Raw genomic sequence first — 18,344 nt, 5'->3', positions numbered from 1 at the left:
TTTTTAAATTTATTATTTTTTTTTATTTTATAAATTATTATTTTAATGGACTGTATTTTATTTTCATTTAAATCAACGGTTTAGTGCAACAATCGCGAATTGGAAAAAACGTAAGAGTTAAATATTGTTCTTAATTTTTTGTAACAAATATTTTAAAATCATAGTTTTTTCAAAGAAATCAAAAGTGGAACGTGCTACGCATGAGCAATTGGAGCGATATGTCTCATTTTATGCTTCTAACCCCGAAATTGGAATAGGAAAAAATAATCCGCTGGGTTTTTTGGGGGTCATTTCGGCATGGCTTGGGGACTCCGTCGGGATCATTTGGGAATCATTCCGGGACGGGTTTGGGGACTCCCTCGGGGTCATTTGAGGGACATTGCGGGATTTTTTTGGGGTCCCCATCGGGTGCATTTTGGGGGGTCGTTCCGGGATCTTTTTGGGGACTCTCGGGATAATTTGGGTGTCTTCCGGGATGATTTTGGGGACTCCATCGGGGTCATTTAGGGGCGTTCCGGGATGTTTATGGGGACTCCCTCGGGGTCTTCCCAGGGTGAATTGGGGTCGTGCCGGGATGTTTTTAGGGACTCCCTCGGAGTCATTTGGGAGAATTCTGGGATGGTTTTGGGGACTCCCTCGGGGTCACTTGGGGGTCATTCCGGGATCCATTTGGGAACTCCCTCGGGGTCATTTGGGGGCCATTCCGGGATGGTTTTGGGGACTCCATCGGGTCCTCCCGGGGTCATTTAGGGGTCGTTCCGAGATCTATTTGGATACTCTCTGGGGGTCATTTGGGGGACATAACCCCCAAATAACCTGGAGGGAGTCCCCAAAACCATCCCGGAATGTCCCCCAAATGCCACCGAGGGAGTGCCCAAAACCGTCCCGGAATGATCTCCAAATGACCCCGAGGGACTCCCCAAAACCTCCCCGTAATGATCCCCAAATGACCCCGCGGGAGTCCCCAAAGCCATGCCAAAATTATCCCTAAATGACCCCGAGAGAGTCCCCATAAACATCCCGGAACGACCCCCAAATTACCCGGAGGGAGTCCCCAAAACTGTACCGGAATGATCCCCAAATTACCTCGAGGGAGTCCCCAAAACGATACAGGAACGACCCCAAATGACCCCGGGAGCACCCAATGGAAACCCCAAAACCATCCCCGAATGTCCCCCAAATGACCCCGAGGGAGTCCCCAAAACCGTCCCGGAATGACGCAAATGACCCCGAGGGACTCTCCAAAACCTCCCCGTAATGATCCCCAAATGACCCCGCGGGAGTACCCAAGGCCATGCCAAAATTACCCCTAAACGACCCCGAGAGAGTCCCCATAAACATCCCGGAACGACCCCCAAATTACCCCGAGGGAGTCCCCAAAACTGTACCCGAACGACCCCCAAATAACACGAGGGAGTCCCCAAAACTGTACCGGAATGAACCCCAAATGACCCCGAGGGAGTCCCCAAAACGATACAGGAACAACCCCCAAATGACCACGGGAGCACCCAATGGAAACCACAAAACCATCCCGGAATGTACCCCAAATGACCCCGAGGGAGTCCCCAAAACCGTCCTGAAATTACCCCCAAAATCCCCAGAGAATCTTCCCAAAATAATAGCAAAAGTAATAAATCTTCCATTTTCTCTCGATCGCACAATAACAGAATTCTAATTTAAGTTTATCCGTATAAATTAAATTATCAGGAGCGTTTGACTTATTGACAATTTGTCAGCGAAAAGGCTTTTTATTTTTTACATAGAATAGCAATTACTTGATAAATTATCAAACTTGACAAATAAGCAAGATGGTGAATTTGTCAAGTGCACAGAATAGGGCTGTAAGTGTGATATCTTCTGCATAAACGTCAAAATTCCAAAGTGATTGGATCACCCGATTTGTAAATTACAATCGCTGTCTCATTCTGTATCTCTTTCTATCACCCGCTGAAGATAGGCGCCGCCATATTGAACAGCCTGTCAGGCAGTTGACAGATAGGATATCACACTTACGGGGTTATTCTGTGTACTTGACAAATTGTCAATAAGTTGACAAGTAATCAAGATTTTTATCAAGTTGACAAATATGTTTATTCTGTGCATAGCTTGACAACTCTAAAAAGCTCTACGAACTGTGCTTTTCACCATATTGGGGTGAACTAAATTAGCTAAGCGTGGGGCAGTTGAGGGCGAGCAGTTTAATGTGAGTTATAAGCAAGTAATTTGATGTGCTTGTACGCGTATGAGTCGTGGCACAGTAGATGACGTATTCGACTCACACGTTTGGGGTTGCAAGTATTTTTTAAATTTATTATTTTTTTTTATTTTATAAATTATTATTTTAATGGACTGTATTTTATTTTCATTTAAATCAACGGTTTAGTGCAACAATCGCGAAATGGAAAAAACGTAAGAGTTAAATATTGTTCTTAATTTTTTGTAACAAATATTTTAAAATCATAGTTTTTTCAAAGAAATCAAAAGTGGAACGTGCTACGCATGAGCAATTGGAGCGATATGTCTCATTTTATGCTTCTAACCCCGAAATTGGAATAGGAAAAAATAATCCGCTGGGTTTTTTGGGGGTCATTTCGGCATGGCTTGGGGACTCCGTCGGGATCATTTGGGAATCATTCCGGGACGGGTTTGGGGACTCCCTCGGGGTCATTTGAGGGACATTGCGGGATTTTTTTGGGGTCCCCATCGGGTGCATTTTGGGGGGTCGTTCCGGGATCTTTTTGGGGACTCTCGGGATAATTTGGGTGTCTTCCGGGATGATTTTGGGGACTCCATCGGGGTCATTTAGGGGCGTTCCGGGATGTTTATGGGGACTCCCTCGGGGTCTTCCCAGGGTGAATTGGGGTCGTGCCGGGATGTTTTTAGGGACTCCCTCGGAGTCATTTGGGAGAATTCTGGGATGGTTTTGGGGACTCCCTCGGGGTCACTTGGGGGTCATTCCGGGATCCATTTGGGGACTCCCTCGGGGTCATTTGGGGGCCATTCCGGGATGGTTTTGGGGACTCCATCGGGTCCTCCCGGGGTCATTTAGGGGTCGTTCCGAGATCTATTTGGATACTCTCTGGGGGTCATTTGGGGGACATAACCCCCAAATAACCTGGAGGGAGTCCCCAAAACCATCCCGGAATGTCCCCCAAATGCCACCGAGGGAGTGCCCAAAACCGTCCCGGAATGATCTCCAAATGACCCCGAGGGACTCCCCAAAACCTCCCCGTAATGATCCCCAAATGACCCCGCGGGAGTCCCCAAAGCCATGCCAAAATTATCCCTAAATGACCCCGAGAGAGTCCCCATAAACATCCCGGAACGACCCCCAAATTACCCGGAGGGAGTCCCCAAAACTGTACCGGAATGATCCCCAAATTACCTCGAGGGAGTCCCCAAAACGATACAGGAACGACCCCAAATGACCCCGGGAGCACCCAATGGAAACCCCAAAACCATCCCCGAATGTCCCCCAAATGACCCCGAGGGAGTCCCCAAAACCGTCCCGGAATGACGCAAATGACCCCGAGGGACTCTCCAAAACCTCCCCGTAATGATCCCCAAATGACCCCGCGGGAGTACCCAAGGCCATGCCAAAATTACCCCTAAACGACCCCGAGAGAGTCCCCATAAACATCCCGGAACGACCCCCAAATTACCCCGAGGGAGTCCCCAAAACTGTACCCGAACGACCCCCAAATAACACGAGGGAGTCCCCAAAACTGTACCGGAATGAACCCCAAATGACCCCGAGGGAGTCCCCAAAACGATACAGGAACAACCCCCAAATGACCACGGGAGCACCCAATGGAAACCACAAAACCATCCCGGAATGTACCCCAAATGACCCCGAGGGAGTCCCCAAAACCGTCCTGAAATTACCCCCAAAATCCCCAGAGAATCTTCCCAAAATAATAGCAAAAGTAATAAATCTTCCATTTTCTCTCGATCGCACAATAACAGAATTCTAATTTAAGTTTATCCGTATAAATTAAATTATCAGGAGCGTTTGACTTATTGACAATTTGTCAGCGAAAAGGCTTTTTATTTTTTACATAGAATAGCAATTACTTGATAAATTATCAAACTTGACAAATAAGCAAGATGGTGAATTTGTCAAGTGCACAGAATAGGGCTGTAAGTGTGATATCTTCTGCATAAACGTCAAAATTCCAAAGTGATTGGATCACCCGATTTGTAAATTACAATCGCTGTCTCATTCTGTATCTCTTTCTATCACCCGCTGAAGATAGGCGCCGCCATATTGAACAGCCTGTCAGGCAGTTGACAGATAGGATATCACACTTACGGGGTTATTCTGTGTACTTGACAAATTGTCAATAAGTTGACAAGTAATCAAGATTTTTATCAAGTTGACAAATATGTTTATTCTGTGCATAGCTTGACAACTCTAAAAAGCTCTACGAACTGTGCTTTTCACCATATTGGGGTGAACTAAATTAGCTAAGCGTGGGGCAGTTGAGGGCGAGCAGTTTAATGTGAGTTATAAGCAAGTAATTTGATGTGCTTGTACGCGTATGAGTCGTGGCACAGTAGATGACGTATTCGACTCACACGTTTGGGGTTGCAAGTATTTTTTAAATTTATTATTTTTTTTTATTTTATAAATTATTATTTTAATGGACTGTATTTTATTTTCATTTAAATCAACGGTTTAGTGCAACAATCGCGAAATGGAAAAAACGTAAGAGTTAAATATTGTTCTTAATTTTTTGTAACAAGTATTTTAAAATCATAGTTTTTTCAAAGAAATCAAAAGTGGAACGTGCTACGCATGAGCAATTGGAGCGATTTGTCTCATTTTACGCTTATAACCCCGAAATTGGAATAGGAAAAAATAATCCGCTGGGTTTTTTGGGGGTCATTTCGGCATGGCTTTGGGGAATCCCTCGGGGCATTTGGGGTTTCCCTCGGGGTCATTTGGGGATCATTCCGGGACGGGTTTGGGGACTCCCTCGGGGTCACTTGGGGGACATTGTGGGATTGTTTTGGGGTCCCCATCGGGTGCATTTGAGGGTCGTTCCGGGATCTTTTTGGGGACTCTCTGGATAATTTGGGTGTCTTCGGGATGATTTTGGGGACTCCCTCGGGGTCTTTCCGGGGTGGTTTTGGCGACTCCCTCGGGGTCTTCCCAGGGTGAATTGGGGTCCTGCCGGGATGTTTTTGGGGACTCCCTCGGAGTCATTTGGGAGAATTCTGGGATGGTTTTGGGGACTCCCTCGGGGTCACTTGGGGGTCATTCCGGGATCCATTTGGGGACTCCCTCGGGGTCATTTGGGGGCCATTCCGCGATGGTTTTGGGGACTCCATCGGGTCCTCCCGGGGTCATTTAGGGGTCGTTCCGAGATCTATTTGGATACTCTCTGGGGGTCATTTGGGGGACAGAACCCCCAAATAACCTCGAGGGAGTCCCCAAAACCATCCCGGAATGTCCCCCAAATTCCGCCGAGGGAGTCCCCAAAACCGTCCCGGAATGATCCCCAAATGACCCCGAGGGAGTCCCCAAAACGAACCAGGAACAACCCCCAAATGACCCCGGCAGCACCCAATGGAAACCCCAAAACCATACCGGAATGTCCCCCAAATGACCCCGAGGGAGTCCCCAAAACCATCCCGGAATGATCCCCAAATGACCCCGAGGGACTCCCCAAAACCTCCCCGTAATGATCCCCAAATGACCCCGCGGGAGTCCCCAAAGCCATGCCACAATTACCCCTAAACGACCCCGAGAGAGTCCCCATAAACATCCCGGAACGACCCCCAAATTACCCCGAGAGAGTCCCCAAAACTGTACCGGAACGACCCCCAAATACCCCGAGGGAGTCCCCAAAACTGTACCGGAATGATCCCCAAATGACCCCGAGGGAGTCCCAAAACTATACAGGAACGACCCCCAAATGACCCCGGGAGCACCCAATGGAAACCCCAAAAACATCCCGGAATGCCCCCCAAATGACCCCGAGGGAGTCCCCAAAACCGTCCTGAAATTACCCCCAAAATTCCGAGAGGATCTTCCCACAATAATAGCAAAAGTAATAAATCTTCCATTTTCTCTCGATCGCACAATAACAGAATTCTAATTTAAGTTTATCCGTATAAATTAAATTATAAAGAGCGTTTGACTTATTGACAATTTGTCAGCGAAAAGGCTTTTTATTTTTTACATAGAATAGCAATTACTTGATAAATTATCAAACTTGACAAATAAGCAAGATGGTGAATTTGTCAAGTGCACAGAATAGGGCTGTAAGTGTGATATCTTATCTGTCAAATGCCTGACAGGATGTTCAATATGGCTACTTTTTAGGGTTTTGACAAAGTGTTCAATATGGCGACGCCTATCTTCAGCGGGTGAAAGAGATACAGAATGAGACAGCATATACAGCGATAGTCAAATACAAATCAGGTGATCCAATCACTTTGGAATTTTGACGTCTATGCAGAAGATATCACACTTAGTTATCACAACGCTGTATGTAACGGAATCTTTGAGTTTAATTTTCACCGGTTTCTAGAAGTCTGATTAGTTTGAAACTTTGCATACGTATAAAGGACCGATGACAATGCATTAATGTGATGGTGTGGTGACATAAGGTCAACGGCCATAAGGTTAATTGGACTTATTACCACTTTGAATGGCCATAAGTTTGATTGAAACTTTGCACTCATAACAAGACTCGATGAAAATGCATTAATGTGATGGCGTGGTGACATAAGGTCAACGGCCATAAGGTAAATTGGCCTTATTACCACTTTGAATGGCCATAAGTTTGATTGAAACTTTGCACACGTATCAGGGCTCGATGACAATGCAATAATGTGATGGTGGGGTGACATAAGGTCAACGGCCATAAGGTCAATTGGCCTTATTACCACTTTCAATGGCCATAAGTTTGATTGAAACTTTGCACATGTATCAAAGCTCGATGACAATGCAATAATGTGATGGTGGGGTGACATAAGGTTAACGGACATAAGGTCAATTGAACTTATGACCACCCCAAATGGCCATAGATTTGAAACCTTGCACATAATGCGAAAAACGCATTCCTTTATTAATGATAGAAGTGGATGCATGGCACATCTACGAAAGAGCATACTGGAGCCCTTTTTAGCACGCTTTTATTAGCTTGGCCTGTATGTAACGGAATCTTTCAGCTTAATTTTCACCGATTTCTAGAAGTCTGATTAATATGAAACTTTGCATACGAATCAAGGACCGATGACAATGCATTAATGTGATGGTGTGGTGACATAAGGTCAAAGGCCATAAGGTCAATTGGCCTTGTCACCACTTTGAATGGCGATAAGTTTGATTGCAACTTTGAACACATATCAAGGCTCGATGACAATGTATTAATGCGATGGTGTGGTGACATAAGGCCAACGGACATAAGGTCAATTGGCCTTATTACCACTTTGAATGGCCATAAGTTTGATTGAAACTTTGCACGCGTATCAAGGGTCGATGACAATGTATTAATGTGATGGTGGGGTCACATAGGGTTAACGGACATAAGGTCAATTGAACTTGTGACCACCTCAAATGGCCATAGATTTGAAACCTTGCACATAATGTTCCTTTATTAATGATAGAAGTGGATGCGTGGCACATCTGCGAAAGAGCATACTGGAGCCCTTTTTAACACGCTTTTATTAGCTTGGCCTGTATCTATGTATCCATGTATGTATGTAACGGAATCTGGAGTGGAGCCGAGAGCTCCGGTAATGCAGAGCTCCGAGCTCCGTTGCACCTTTTGAAGAATTTTAGGATAGGTACTTTTAGCTAGTGCAGGCCACCAGACCAAGGCCCCATAAAGAAGAATCGGGCGCACAATGGATGTGTAAATACGGTAGTTCAGCTTAGAGGAGAATCCCCAGGAGGAGCCAATTGCCCTCTTGCAGGTGAACAGCTCTGCTGTTGCCTTCTTGGATCGCTCCACTATATGGTCACTCCATAATAGCTTCCTATCCAGAATGACTCCCAAATACTTGACTTGATCGCTAAACACTAAGAACGTACCCCCAATTCTTGGCGGTGTAAGATTTGGTACTTTGTACCTCCTCGTGAAGAGAACAAGCTCGGTTTTATTGGGGTTGACTTCCAAACCTGTGGCGGGTTGTACTCCTGGAGCAGCTCCAGGATGTCAGCTGGGTCCGTTGGCGTCACTGGGACCCAGGCTCTAGCCCTTGGTCGTGAGGGGATATCACGCGCCTCCACTACCTTGGGGCACGCGCCCGGATATACCACCCCTATCAGCGTAACGGCGGCCCTATAAAGGTTGGCCGACCTGGCGTCGTCACAGGCAATTAGCTTGACATTGCCCTGGAACCACCCTGAATCGGTGTAAGATGGCGGTGGACCAGGGTTGTCTTTTAAACCTTAACGGCCACCGTAGTGAGCGCGGCCTCGATCCACTTCCACTGTTGTTTCGGGATCCTGCCATCTTCGCTGCTCTCGTCTATAATGCCAATGACCTGCCGACCCTTGGCAATTTCGGCGAAAGACCGCGTCCAGCCTCCCTGCGTACTGGCCCTTTTCGGTGCCGTGGGGTTGGATTCATCCATGGACCACTGGCGTTTCGAGGTTTCATCACGCTCGACTAAAACTTTTAAAATTACTTGAACTAAAAATTTTAATAAACCGAACTAAAAAATAGAAAATAATTTTCAATTAAAAAGAGTTTATATAACAGTAGTAGAAGGTCAAACAATCGCTTATAGTTAATCACTTCAAAATAAAGTTATATTAAAATTTAAGTTATTAAGAGAATAATTTAATTCACAGTAAAAAGCGTGGGGTGCTTGATATTGAATGTTACAATCATTATATTGGCAACTATCTGAGAGGAAAGATATGAAATGTTATCAAATGCACCCACGCATTTTACTCTGAATTAAAGTATTCTGTTAATAACTTAAATTTTATTATAATTTTATTTTGAGGTGATTAACTATAAACGATTCTTTGACCTTCTACTACTGTTATATAAACTCTTTTTAATTAAAAGTTGTTTTCCATTTTTTAGTTCGGTTTGCTATAAAAACGTGTTTTTTTAGTTTTTTTAAACTATTATTTATTTCTCTCATATTTTTTTGGTTGCGCTGTGTTATTATGGTGAGCGCATGATATATACATTATTCATTTCTTTTTTTTTGTGGATATGTTCGTATTCGTATGAATACAGCTTATTGGTCAAAGTGTTTGTAAGCTACACCTTATACACCATGTTACAAAACATAAAATGTACATTTATTTTGTATATATATTTACATTTGTATGTGTTTTTATTTAATTGCAGAATAAAGAGAAAAGAAACTTCTATAAGATATAGAGCTAACGCGTTCTAAAAAATATTTACCGAGAGTGGTGAGAACACCTTATAGCTTTTTATCCAGCTGTGCCTCATGAATAAATTGTATGAGTTCTTCATACACCTTAGTATTTTTAGATTTCAATAATTCAATTAACGATGTGGAATTCTTAAATATGTTAAAATTGTTTCGCAATGTTTCGAAATTCGTACATTAAAATATAAGATGGTCTGGCGTTTCTATGCAGAAAGAACATAGATTAAACATATTCCGCCTCAAACTGCATAAATATTGTTTGGATCAGACTATTTATAAGTTTGATGTCATAAGGGTCCATTAAAATTTGTTTATTATTATACCATGCTTTTGGTGAATGTCAGCAACTATTGCTGCGAATTGAGTACCTTTACTATTGCTTATTATTTGAAATTCATTGTTCCATTGATTTGCTATAACTTTATTTATTTTTATTAGGGCTTCCTGTGGTGTGCGGGCAGTTTCTGCTATAACTGCTTCTCTTGTAGCAAGTTCCTAGGCAGCAAAGTCCGTCTTCTCATTGAATGGAATTGCTACATGACTTGGAGTCCAAATAATGTGAATGTCAACAAAGCTTGAGTTCTGTAATGTATTGTGAATGCTTGCTACTATGAAGTTATTTGTAGTTTTCTTTTTCAGGGAATTAATGGAGGATAAGCTATCTGTGAAAATGGCAAGTTTTTTGCATTTTTCTCTAGATGCTATTTTTATTGCTTGTTTAATCTGGCAGCGATCACCAAACATGGTCGAGTATTTGTCAATTAGCTTATGTTAATTTTGGTAATAACCAATAAGGACAAAAGGGAAAGGGGATTTCACCTGCTTTGGACTATAAGGGTCGCTCTAAGGAATGAAAGAAAAGAAGGCGAGATGTGTGATATTGGCATAATTTCAATATTTAATACAATTGATTTCTTATATTAGTATTAACACGTGAAATTTCTTATTTTTGATATTTGAATTCAATGTGAGAGTTTCGACTCTAGGTTAATTTAACTTTAACTTTTAACTTAAAATGAAATTATGTAATTTTGAACAATGATTTTAATTGAACGCACTACAACTATCGGTGGCACAAACACTGCGAAGATCGGATTGCTTTCCGTGGTGATACAGTTTACCTGTGTTGATTGATGAAAGCTGTAGAAACAAAACGAGAGTGAATTCAGGAGCGCGCAGCGCTTTTATAGCCTTTCCAACACTGTTGGAAGTTCGAAATAAAACAGGGATGCTTCGCTATGCAACGACACGCAGGGATGCGTGATGGGCTTTGGGATCGCAGGGTTGCGTTTCCTTTAAGTGACGTAAGTCATTTAAACATGGCGCCCCCGTTGCACTGGTGCAAGGGATGCTCTCAGTTTCTCGAGTGCACGAATGGCCACATCGAGTTGCTTGTGCTGTTCTTTGAGTCGCTTCACCTGTTTGCGGGTTCCTCTACTTTCGGGTTCTCTTTCTCCGAACTCTCGTTTGTGTAATAGGGTATGGTGCAGTTCATTACATACCTAGCAAGTTTCTGGACTTGAGCATTGCCTTGTGTTGTCGTGCGAGCGAGCCAAACAATTTGGGCAGTGTTTGAACTGCCGCACTATCTCCTTACGCTCGTTGATCTTCATTGCCCGGAACTCCTTACAAAACCGAAGAGGATGATATCTGAGGCAGACCCTACATTTGTGAACGGCTGGATCTCGGGTGCCTTCTGTTGGTGGCCACAACCTGTAAATGTATGAATAAATAAGAAATTCTTTGCAAGCTTAATACTAATATATGTGATTGTGATCATTAAATGTCCTGTGTAGAATTGGCCTGTGGGGTATCAGATGCAATAGGAAGTGGACAGAGCTTAACAATTGGTCTTGTGAAAATTCCATTTTGTGTCTTGACATCCGCCACTCGCACACGATTATCCGATCCGTGATACAACTTCTCTACACGTCCTAATCTCCATTCGTTGGGGGTGTTAACTCGTTTTTAATGACGACGAAGTCGCCAATGGAAAGGTTTGTTTGAGGTAGCTTCCATTTATGTCTCTGATGTAGCTCTTTGAGATACTCTTCTTTCCAGCGCAGGCTGAACTGTTGATGTAAGACTTTGAGTTTTTCCCATCTATTCTAAAGGGATAGATTGTCGAATCGGGGTTCTGGTATACCTAGGAGTGGCCCTCCACGCAAAAAATGTCCCGGAGTTAATGCTAGTAATTCCTGGGGGTTATCGGACATGGGAGAGAGAGGTCGGGAGTTCAGGACTGCTTCGATTCGAGCAAGCAGAGTGGCTAATTCTTCAAAGGTAAGGGTATGGCTTCCAACTGTCCGTTTGAAATGATGTTTAAAACTCTTTACGGGTGCCTCCCACAGGCCTCCCATGTGGGGAGCATTAGGTGGCAAGAAATGCCATTCAAATCCATGCACGCTATACTTTGCACGTATGTCATCGGAGGTGTATTTCAAAAATTTACGGAAATCTTGTTGAAAAGCTTGATTGGCGCCAACAAAGTTCTTTCCATTGTCTGAGAAGACTTGCTGCGGGAGTCCTCGTCTACCAACGAAACGAGCGAATGCTGCCTGAAATGCTTTGGTTGACAAGTCTGAACAGGGCTCAAGGTGAATAGCTTTGGTGGAGAAGCAGATGTAAACACAAACATATCCTTTAAGTAGTGGGGACTTCCGGAGCGTTGAAGATTTAATATCCAGCGGGACTGCAAAATCTAAACCTGTGTAGGTGAATGGTAAGGAGAAAGTAGCACGCTCTGGTTGTAGAGCTGTCATAATTTGGGAACGGGTGTTTTGTTAAAAAATGGTGCAGGTTTTGCAGCAACGTATACAGTTTCTTACTTTCGATTTCAATCTAGGAATGTAATATTCTTGCCTTGTTATTCGAACCATCAGTTGGTGTTCAGCGTGCATGAGGAGGTTATGTAGGAAGTTAAGAAAAAGATAGCATAATCTCCACGATTCCGGAATTATGACTGCTTATCTCTCATTGTATGGTAGGCCAGCGTTGGTCAACACGAAGAAGTCCATTTTCGTCTAGTAGGGGGTTTAACGTTAAAAGAGAGCTCTTTTTGGAAATTGGTTGCCTGTGGGTTAATTGAGAAAATTCTTTTGGGTAATGTCTTTCTTGTGCAAGTTTAATAAGGCCTGTTTTGACCCTGTGGATTTCCTTTTGTGTGATAACGACGGACTCGTAACGGGTAGGAGCAGTGGACTGTTTTGGTTTGAATTGGTGGACAAATCTGAACATGTACGCTATCACACGTAAGGTTTTGGACCATGAAGAGAAGCGATCTAATATGTCAGGCTGGTTGTCTAAAATGTGAAGAGCTTCTACTTTACGTTCCTCGTGAGGGGGGATATTTTGGCGAAGTGGTAATGGCCAATGGTCGGGGGGTTTTAGTAACCACTCTGGTCCGTGCCACCAAAGTGTTCTTAGTATTAGGTCCTGTGGCCTGCAACCTCGAGTTCCTAGATCTGCAGGGTTATAGTTAGTGGCTACGTGTCTCCATTTGACATTTCCTATATTTTTTATGATTTCTGATGTGCGGTTTGCTACATACACCTTCCAAGTACATGGCGGTTTTTCCAGCCACGAGAGGACGATTGAAGAATCAGACCCCAGGAAAATGGCTGCAGGTTTGAGGGATAGTTGGCTGATAACGTTCTTGATGCATTTAGAAAATAAGACGGCACCACACAATTCCAATCGCGGAAGGCTTACTGTTTGGAGTGGCGCCACCTTTGTCTTTGAAAACAGTAGATGTGATGTAACTGTCGTATTTGATTGGGATCGTATGTATACTGATGCACAATAGGCCTTTTCTGAGGCGTCACAAAACCCGTGTATTTGAATAATTCGATTGGGGGAAAACTCCGTCCATTTGGGAATTTGAATTTGTTCAATGCTAGGTAAATCTGATAGAAATTGTTGCCACCTTTGAAACGATAAAGGTTTGACACACTCGTCCCATTCAGTACCCTCTAGCCATATCTGTTGTAATAATATTTTTGCCTGGATGAAGATAGGCGCTAGCCATCCTGCGGGGTCAAATAGTTTCGAGACTGAAGATAAAATTTGTCTTTTTGTGGCACTGGAAGGGGGTTCCAGAGATTCTATCGAATATGAGAACGAGTCGGCCAATGCGTTCCATTGGATGCCCAGCGTTTTGGTAGAACTTGAGCAATCGAACTTTAAAAAATCGGAGTCTAATAGATGTTCGGCGGGAATGTGGTTTAGAAGTTGCGGATGGTTTGCCGTTATTTTCCTAAGTGGGAACCCGGCTGAAAGCAAACATTGAGTAAGTTCGGTTTGAGCTTTTAAGCATGATGAGATATCGTGTCCTCCCGATAACACATCGTCGACATACGTTTCTTTCTTCAAAATATTTCCAGCTAAAGGATGGGAATTTTTCGTATCGTTTGCCAATTGATGCAAAGTGCGAATGGCCAAATACGGCGCGCAATTGACGCCGAATGTCACAGTCTTCAGAGCGAAGTCCGAGAATTGGCTATCGTTATTTCTACGAAACACAATACGTTGGTAGGGCTGATCATCTTCCTGAAGAAGAATTTGCCGGTACATCTTTTGTATGTCCCCATTAAAAACATACTGGTACAAGCGCTAATTCAATATGACAAATAGAAGATCTGTTTGTAAGGTAGGACCGATACGGAGTATATCATTGAGTGAAATACCAGACGCCGTTGATTTAGAAGCATTAAAAACGAAGCGAAGTTTTGTGGATTTACTTTCTGGTTTGAGAACCGAGTGATGCGGGAGATAATACGATAGATATGTTCCATTTTTCTGCATTTCATCAGGAGTGATTTGAATCATATGATCCAGAACTAAGTACTCTTCTAGTACACGATTGTATTCTTCTTTTAGATTGGGATTTTTTCTCAGCGTATGTTCCATTCTGATTGCTTGTCGCAAAGTTTGGGTACGAGAAGGTCCTAAAGTCATATTTGATGGAAATCCGGATTTAAATGGCAACCGAACTACATATCGACCATCGCTGCGCCTAACAGTGGTATCTTGGTAAAATTTTTCGCAAAATGCATCTTCTTTGGAGGTCACGTGGGCTTCGGCGCTTAAGTATATTTGAAAGTTATTTAAATGAAAAAAACTTAAAATGAAATTATGTAATTTTGAACAATGATTTTAATTGAACGCACTACAACTATCGGTGGCACAAACACTGCGAAGATCGGATTGCTTTCCGTGGTGATACAGTTTACCTGTGAGGAGAGTGAATTCAGGAGCGCGCAGCGCTTTTATAGACTTTCTAACACTGTTGGAAGTTCGAAATAAAACAAGGATGCTTCGCTATGGAACGACACGCAGGGATGCGTGATGGGCTTTGGGATCGCAGGGTTGCGTTTCCTTTAAGTGACGTAAGTCATTTAAACAGCTTATACAAGTAAGATATATTTTTCTGAATGTCGTATACTGCAACCTGTGCTGCTGTTTGACACAGATGCATCTGTTGCAAGTAGGAAAAGGTCTTTTTTCTTTAGGTCATCTATTCTTTCATTATATATAGCTTTTAGGTGTTCTAGTTGTTCTGTTAATTTAGTTGTTGTTTATTGATTTTTTCAATTTTCGATATTGGTACCTAATAGGTATACATTTTTATGTCTTCGGAAGGTGATATTCGTATTTATTTTGTCAAAAAACTTTTTGAATGTGTTATATATGAAGCCATAACTCGAGTTTATCTCAGGGGAACTTTGTAGTTGTCGTTTGAGTGAATCATTTATAAACCATTGTTTGGTAAGTTCTTTGGCTGCCAACCATTTGGTCCTTACCAACGGCGGTAATTCTCCCGCCAGAGCATATCTACAATGAATCGGAGTATTGGGAGATACTCCCAAGCACCTTATAATATGTACACTTAAATCTTCACCAAATAAATATATATACAAACTCACAGTAGTGAGAGAATTTTCAGTGTGTAACTAGTATTTTGATTAGAGAAAAAAATACATAAAAATGGAATTTGATTTTAAAGTGTATTAAATATTAATAGAATTACAATAAATTTGATTAAGTGGTTAGTGTTCCCTACCTTAACTTTGCATTATTAAATGTGCGATAAAGTGTGATTCAAAAGAAAATCGCATGCGATTTTTCGAATGCTATATAATTTTCTTAGAATCGGTATAGTTCACCTCATAGTGATTTTCACTAAACAATGTAGTTCGAAGACTACACAGAAAGGGAAATTAATATTTTTTTGTTTAACATATAAACTGAAAACAACAACAAGTGTAAATGTTAATAATTTTCGATTTCCAGCATACATTTTGTTCCAGGTCCTCTGCTGAAATATCTTTCAACGTTGGAGCCGTAAGTGGTGAGTTAATTTTGTTTTTGTTATTTCTCTCACATTTTTTTGGTTACGCTGTGTTAGTATGGTGAGCGCATGATATACACATTATTCATTTCTTTTTTTTGTGGATATGTTCGTATTCATATGAATACAACTGATTGGTCGAGGTGTTTGTAAGCTACACCTTATACACCATGCTACAAAACTGTTGTAGGGTTGCTTATGTTACCAAAATCCGCCATTGGACGTTTTTTGAGTGGATTTACAATGAATACACATTATTCATTTTTCCAACTTAGATAAAGTTGGTTTTGCCAGATTCGTACAAAAGAGTACCAAAATACCTTTTTTTGCTCGCGATTTTAATCATGCAAAGTAAGTAGTAATTTTATAAGAGTTTTGAATCACGTTTTGTATGGAAAACTGGGAGCATGTACAGTGGGCCTTATTGGTTAAATATAGAACTGATCTCATTAAACCGTCTTGTGTACTGACTGCAAGAAAAAAAGAGCTTGGACATTCTCAATACAGGAGAGGATCGAGCTCAGATTTTTAAAGGGGCTCAGATTTTTAAAGAGCGCTTTGACTTTGTCTTTTATACATACTGGCACATATATATGTACGTGAGAATTTCATGAAGCCGCATAATTAGTTTTTAGATTTTTAACTAAATTGTATCTTTGTCATGAAATTGTGGTTTTTTTATCAAACAGTATTGCGGGTTTTTGCTTTGTATTTTAACAAAACGTATTCTCACACTGATTACGACTATGTGACAGCATATAAAATATAAACATTTTTTTAAATATGAAGACTGCACATTTTGTTTATCATCTTATTAGATTGTAAGTTTGTATGTACATACTGACACACATATATGTACTTGAGAATTTCATGAAGCCGCATAATTATACTATGTTCAAACAGAAAAATAAACTGAGGAAATTTCGATTTGAATTGAGTGCTGTTCATACAACTCGATTTAGCTTACACAATAGTAATTTGATAGCTGATTGGCTCACCTCTACAGCAAGAAGATACCTTTGTTCAGACTGTCAAAATGTGCGTGTTGGTATTAAGCGAATGAAATGGAATGAAAACATAAAACTTTGAAATTTTTGTGTGTTGTAAGAAAATGTGTTCAATGTTTTGGTTTCATTTTGAGTTTGCCATCTTCTTTTTACAATCCCTACTCCAGTGAAATGAAAGACATAAAATCAGCTGATGAAATGAGCCAACCATATAGTTCAGCCATGCGCAACTGACGTTGAAATCTACTCAATAAACACACCTTACAAGGTTGTATTTGCAGTTTGAAACAATTTATTACGCAATTTTTTTTCAATTGGCAATTTATTATTACAATTTATTATATGATAAATTGCGTAATAAATTGCCCAAATAGTATAAATTGCCAATTTGGTGTGTGTTTGAACCTAGTATTAGTTTTTAAATGTTTTCTTTATCAAACAGTATTGCGGTTTTTGCTTTGTATTTTAATAAAACGTGTTCTCACACTGATTACGACCATTTGACAGCATATAAATTATAAAAAATTTTTTAAATATGAAGACATCTTATTTTGTATGGAAAACTGGGAGCATGTACAGTGGGCCTTAATGGTTAAATATAGAACTGAACTCATTAAACCATCTTGTGTTCTGACTGCAAGAAAAAAAGGGCTTAAACATTTTCAATACGGGAGAGGATCGAGCTAAGATTTTTAAAGAGCCCTTTGACTTTGTCTTTTATACATATTGGCACATACATATATATGTACGTGAAAATTTCATGAAGCCGCATAATTAGTTTTTAGATTTTTAACAAAATCGCATCTTTATCATGAAATTGTGGTTTCTTTATCAAACAGTATTGCGGCTTTTTGTATTTTAATAAAACTTGTTCTCACACTGATTACGACCATTTGGCAGCATATAAATTATAAAAATTTGTTTAAATATGAAGACTGAAAATTTTGTTTATCATCTTATTAGATTGTAAGTTTTTATGTACATACTAACACATATGTATGTACAAGAAAAAACTCACAACACGCTGATAAGAAACCTTAACCATACAGCATTGAAACATATTTACATGTATATAAGTAAATAAAACCACATGCTGTATTTCATTTAATTAAATTTGTTATCAGATTTTCCGTAAGTATGAAACATAGAAACCCGATCACTTCCCATTTAGTTGAGCTTTACAACTATTCTAAAACTAGCTACCCGTTCAGTTGAAATTTATCCTGAGCTTCAAAAATCGGAGAAGAAAAAACAAAAAACAGAATTTTTATTAAGATATAGATCCCGAGCCGACAAAAGCATCAAAAAAGGACCCAAACATAATAAAAACTCTAGAAAGAAGAAAATAAAAAAAAAAATAAAAATTGTATGCCTTCATTTGTGTGCGAGTATTGTAACAAAGAATTTAAATATGATCGCAATTTAAGGCGACATATTAGAAACTCTGATGTGAAAAAAGTGAGTTGCAATGTATGCAAACAAAAGTTTAATGACATTTAAATGTTGTTAACACACAAACGTTTACCACATATAACTAACGCGGATGGAACTATATATTGCGATGTTTGTGCAATTTATATCGCAAAAAAACTGTGGTCATATCACATACGGAC

General features: G+C 41.0%; 1 protein-coding gene across 4 annotated transcripts in view; it reads right to left on the bottom strand.

Annotated features, from left to right (window-relative positions):
* Oct-TyrR (Octopamine-Tyramine receptor) overlaps positions 1-18,344 on the bottom strand; it is a 430,474-nt gene that overhangs the window by 244,545 nt on the left and 167,585 nt on the right. The window contains exon 2 of one of the 4 annotated variants that reach the window (XR_010953449.1): positions 10,249-11,088. The exons of the other annotated variants lie outside the window; for them this stretch is intronic. The gene's annotated coding sequence lies outside the window, so the exon portion shown is untranslated. Of the gene's footprint in view, positions 1-10,248; positions 11,089-18,344 lie in introns of those variants that run through there. 4 annotated transcript variants of the gene reach the window in all.

The sequence above is a fragment of the Eurosta solidaginis genome, chromosome 5 (genome assembly GCF_040869045.1).
Source record: "Eurosta solidaginis isolate ZX-2024a chromosome 5, ASM4086904v1, whole genome shotgun sequence".
Classification (NCBI taxonomy): Eukaryota; Metazoa; Arthropoda; class Insecta; order Diptera; family Tephritidae; genus Eurosta; species Eurosta solidaginis.
This window is presented reverse-complemented; position numbering and strand designations above follow the sequence as displayed.